General features: G+C 41.5%; 3 non-coding genes across 3 annotated transcripts; 1 reads left to right on the top strand and 2 right to left on the bottom strand.

The window, feature by feature from the left end:
* Positions 1–4,313: 4,313 nt before the first annotated feature.
* TRNAP-AGG (transfer RNA proline (anticodon AGG)) lies at positions 4,314–4,385 on the top strand. The gene has a single exon. It is a non-coding gene; the product is annotated as a tRNA-Pro (tRNA).
* A 131-nt stretch (positions 4,386–4,516) lies between these two features.
* On the bottom strand, positions 4,517–4,588 carry TRNAP-UGG (transfer RNA proline (anticodon UGG)). Its single transcript has one exon. It is a non-coding gene; the product is annotated as a tRNA-Pro (tRNA).
* Positions 4,589–5,191: 603 nt separating this feature from the next.
* TRNAK-UUU (transfer RNA lysine (anticodon UUU)) lies at positions 5,192–5,264 on the bottom strand. The gene has a single exon. It is a non-coding gene; the product is annotated as a tRNA-Lys (tRNA).
* Between the last annotated feature and the right edge of the window lie 202 nt (positions 5,265–5,466).

The raw sequence follows: 5,466 nt of genomic DNA on the forward strand, positions 1-5,466 counted from the left end.
TAAATGAAAGATAGAATGAGCAGGTGACTGCCAGTGGAGGACACCAGTACATTTTTAGGACTCATTTTTCATCATCACACTTTGAACCAAAGCAATAGATAGAAAGGCAGGAAAACGAAAGGAGGAAGAGAAAGATAGAAAATCAGTGATACAGGGAGTAAGTTGGGATGAAGAAGCAGCCATCAGAGTGATATATAGAGATAGGTAGTGGAGGGAGGTGAATGAAAGAGAAGCATTTGAAATGAGGATTAGGCAGCTGTAGCCGCTTAACCACAGCAGCAATTCCGCCGCGGTGCGATTTAGCGGAGTGGGCTGGGCCACGACGGCCATTGGACGTTCACAGCACTACAGAGGTACTTTCGGACTCCTAAATACCTTCTGTGAATACCGAAAGTCTTAAAATTTGGATTTTTCTCAACTTTACTACTACTAAACTGAGAAAAATCTTAATTTTAAGACTTTAGGTATTCACAGAAGGCATTTAGGAGTCCTAAAGTTAGGACTCCTAACTTTACAACTACTAAATTGAGAAAAATCCTAATTTTAAGACTTTCGGTATTCACAGAAGGCATTCAGGAGTCCTAAAGTTAGGAGTTCTAACTTTACTACTTCTAAATTGAGAAAAATCCTAATTTTAAGACTTTCGGTATTCACAGAAGGCATTCAGGAGTCCTAAATTGAGAAAAATCCTAATTTTAAGACTTTCGGTATTCACAGAAGGCATTCAGGAGTCCTAAAGTTAGGAGTCCTAACTTTACTACTACTAAATTGAGAAAAGTCTTAATTTTAAGACTTTCGATATTCACAGAAGGCATTTAAGAGTCCTAAAGTTAGGACTCCTAACTTCTGTGAATACTGAAATGAGTAAGTGCCTTCTGTGAATAGCAAAATGGTAGTAAGTTTCGGATTTTGTCTTAAGTTAGTTCTGTGAATCGGGCCCCACGTTCTGTGTAGCATGCGGAGTTCTGAAAAACGATCCTTTAGGGATTAGAGCCTGTAGCTTGTAGGTTGCAGTGGATTATGTACTAGGCACAGTAAGAAGTTCAACAACCTTAATGTAATGGGGACATGAATTCACAGGAAGATTACACTCAACTCTGTGCATGAAACAAATTAAGCCCTTATGCATCTAAATACATATTGGGCATGAACGTGGCATGTCCAGCAGGGGAGTTACCTAGTCAGTGAGATTCAGGGGTGAGGGGGGTCTCAAATTACCCAATTAAAAAAGCAATGAGCTGCAGGGTGGAAAGGTAAGATGATCAAGGCTTGTCGTGAGCTTTGCCCATGAGAAACAGCATCAGCACTGATTTGCTTTAAGTGGGCCTCTGTCTGCAGTGGCACATTGGGCACAAAACAATGTGTTGGAATGCATCCCCGAGCATTTGCCACTTGTTATACTATTTGCAATTATTCATCCATTCACCTTTTGGGTGTTCAATTGTCATTGATATACCTTAAAAGATCCGACTGCAGCAGCTTTCATAAGCCTACTACTGCCAATCTATGTGAATTCAAACAAATAGTACATTTGCACCCATTCAAGGTGTATAAGTATAAATTTAATATTTTGCTAAATCAGTCACTATATATATTTAAGATTGCGATCAAAAAAATTAACAAGTTGAAGCCTCTTTGTCAAATTAGAGTGATGAGAAAAAAAGACACAGATATAGCACAGTAGACTCAGATCGCTTTGACACAACTACCAAACCAAGAATGCATTTGAGGGTGTCACACCCTGAACACCCCTGTAGAAGCTATGCCCCTAACCAACCCACCTCGACCTGGTTGTTCTCCCTGGGAACTCATGACTATGGTCATGTACACGATAAAGGCGTTGAGTCCCTTCCCTGGGATCACTTATTGTACATGTATTATCGCTTCATGCGCTCTTCTTCGTCTCTGCTACAAGAAGCCTTGAAGGTAGACTTGTCAAATTGCTGCATGTGGGGGAGCCCCATGTTTCTAGTCCTTGCATTTTACAAATAATGTTATTAAGTGACTGACAACCCCATGTACTAGGCCTGATTCTCAAATAGAGGGGAGCTTTCGGGCCTAATAGTTGGGTGGACCGAGCCAGAACTGAAACATGTGTCTGGCTTGGTCCCAAGAGTCTGTACACGTATGGAGCCATGAAAACATTTGCTACTTATATTGTGCAAAAAACATAAAATAAAAGTATGATACAATCTCTTCAAAATTCAAAAATTGTCTTTCTTAAACATGTAGAAGCCTTTAATTTAGTACATCAGATGATTTCAATAGATATAAACAAGTTTATTAAAACTGATAGTTTTTTAAATATTCATGGCTCACCCCGACAATGCCATTAGTGAACTAAGCATCAAGTCAGTAGTCATTTAAATGCTAAATGTGTCCTAGATTCTTATTATAGATGGCACAACATTACAGATTATTAAAACAAGCATATGAGGTGTTTTTACAGCGCAAATCTCGAACTGAAGTATTTAAAATTTTGCCTATACATGATAATAAAGAAAAAGGAGGCTCCGAAATAAAAGATTTGTTTAGGATCACACAATTTGAAGAAGCAGGGAAGCAGGTATTGATTTAAGGTTGTCTGGTTTCACATTTTGAAATTCAGTCTCCAAGTGCATATCTCTGGCGCCATTTCACATAAAAGGTTAATCTTTTTTCTTTTATTCTTTGGTCAAAACCAGAAAAAAACACCCATAGATAGCAGACCCGATACAGGGCCCTCAGTCCAAATGCCAAGTAATTAATGCATTAAATTGGGGGGTGTCACACCCACCAAACAACCCGCTTGAAGCTACGCCCCTGATCTCCAGGCAGCAACTTCAGAACACTTTCTGGACCTGAGGAAGAACCGAAGAGGACTGGACCTGCTGTCTCTGACCTGAGAGGAGCCATGAAGGACTGGACTTCTCTTCTTGTAGCCAAAATAAAGAAGTTGTGGGTGCATAATCCCACTCTTTGTTCATGGAATGGGGGAGTGCAACCTAGAATACACACACACACACACTCTCACTCACTCATTCTTTTATGTCTAGTTACTAGTGAACGTGGGAGTGATGAATAGGGGTGTGGAGAAAATCTGATGACGGAGCTTCTAAGTGTGAACACTAATTTCATCATATATATGGTTTTATTTACTATTTATTGCATGGGGCATTGCTTTAAATGGGCAGGTACTGTCCGATACTGAGGGGCATATTATCAAGGGCCTTATCTCTGCTTTATTGGCTATAAAAGCCAAAAAAGCGGAGATAATGGTTTCGCCCTATTTACAAAGCAGTGCTAACATGCATTAGCATATGTTAGCAGCCTTTGTAACAACGGTTCGCTTTGCATCTCTAAAGAGATGCAAAGTAGGCGTTTCTTCAAAAAACAACAGGGAAAATATCGCTACCAGCGCTTCTCCCTATTAACAAGATGGCACAGGAAACCCATAGCAATCAAATAAACCACGCTAACCGCGGTTATCGCCATTAGCTAAGTCTGCAAATTGTCAGACTTAGCTATATTTATTAAGGGAGGTGGATTCTAAGCCTAAATCCCCTTCTCCCTATTTACAAGGATTGCCTTATCGCCGCATTTGTATCGCTGGATTCCCAGCGATGTCCCCTTATTCTGCCGCTATCGCCGGATTGTTTAACGCCGTGGTGATAAACGTTGATAATACCGCGTTATCTCAGCGTTTTAATCCAGCGATAGCCGGCATCACTAAAAATAGCGCTAAGCGCGCTCAGCGATATTTTTCGCTGTGTGTTGTTAATATGCCCCTGTGTACCTGCACTTCTTCCATTTGAAAGGGAGAGTAGGTGCACTTCTCCACAGTGCTGCAGTAAATGAAATGGTGGAGTACAGGCACTTCTCAGGAGCAAGCCGGTACTGTAAATAGTGAGCACCTTCTCTTCTATAGTTCCAATGAAAGCACTGGCGTAGAAACAAATTCGAGTATATAGGTCATAATTATGGAGAGATTAAAATGGCCCTTAAAATGACTGCCCAAAATAGGTTTATCAAAGTATAAATAACGCACTTCCTGCTACAGCGCTCTCTCTGCATGTGGGGCCCCTGCTCTAGTGGCGGTGAGTCTCTAAAAAGAGTTCTTATGGGTCCGATTTAACTTTTAATGTAGGTCGCCAATGGGACAAATCCCTTTGGTTCTGCTGTTAAAATTCCTTCTCTGCTGTTCAGTGAGTGGGTTTTAATGGAGCGGTCCCTTTAAAAGTCTACTTCAAACCCCATCTCTGCTGAGTTGGCAGCCCTCACACCCTCAGCAGTAAGAATTGGAATATAAGTAGGATAGCTGCGTCTTGCAACGTGGCTCGTTGGTCTAGGGGTATGATTCTCGCTTAGGGTGCGAGAGGTCCCGGGTTCAAATCCCGGACGAGCCCTATTTTCTTTCTTATTATTCTCATATTCAAGATTTTTATTTAGTGCGTGATAAATAAGGAAAACGCTTTTATTTTGTCTTTCTGATGTTTTTTCAATGCCCCTATTTTGTACACAAAAGAAAAAAAAAAGAGGGCTCGTCCGGGATTTGAACCCGGGACCTCTCGCACCCAAAGCGAGAATCATACCCCTAGACCAACGAGCCACGCTATGATGCACTTTCTCCAGTAGAGTTTAAATGTCTATAGAGGTAGAGCTCGTGCTGTATATTTCCGCACCACTTCTGCACACAGCACCGGAAGTGGAAAAAACACGAGACTTTGTTGAGGGAAGATGGATTAAGGCACACACAGTGACTTCTGTTAGAAAGTGACCATGTCCTTTTGTTTCAAACGATTCAGAACAAGAAGAAATTAATTTAAAAAAACAATGGATTACACTCTTTTCCCTTGCACAAGGCTCTTTCCAAAATTATAAATAGAATATAAGCGGTAAGGTTGTTGCATTTATAATATGCATAACAGATGTATCTGATAAAGAGCAGAGATGTCAACGAGTAGCGAGCCCGTTTGGGATCCGGCTGCCCACCTACTGCAGGTCCGATGGTCACTGATTGAAGCGGATGCACTGTGACAGACAGACAGCAGGTGGCGCTACGGAGACAACGAGACAACATGCAACATCGAAAGGGGGAGAAATTAGCGAATTTCAACCTTAAAGAGCTTGCAATGATTGCCCATGATAGGAGCATTGGTGTTTAAGAACAAAATAGAAATCATAGATTTTTTTAAAAGTAAAATAAGCAAACCGCCCGAACAGGGACTTGAACCCTGGACCCTCAGATTAAAAGTCTGATGCTCTACCGACTGAGCTATCCGGGCTCGTAGATATCTGTCTGGCGTGTGTTTTGATATGAAATGGGAAAGGGCTTCGCCACACTGCTGCGTCCCACTGTTATATAGTTTTCCTGTTTCCTGAGCCTTTCAGTTTCAGTCCCAACAGGATCCATCAGAGAGTTTCACACCGCGACTAACTCCCCCGCGGTGTGCTCACCCCGTATTCTGCCTGCTGCAGATTGAAGGC

This window comes from Lissotriton helveticus, chromosome 1_2 (genome assembly GCF_964261635.1).
Source record: "Lissotriton helveticus chromosome 1_2, aLisHel1.1, whole genome shotgun sequence".
NCBI lineage: Eukaryota > Metazoa > Chordata > Amphibia > Caudata > Salamandridae > Lissotriton > Lissotriton helveticus.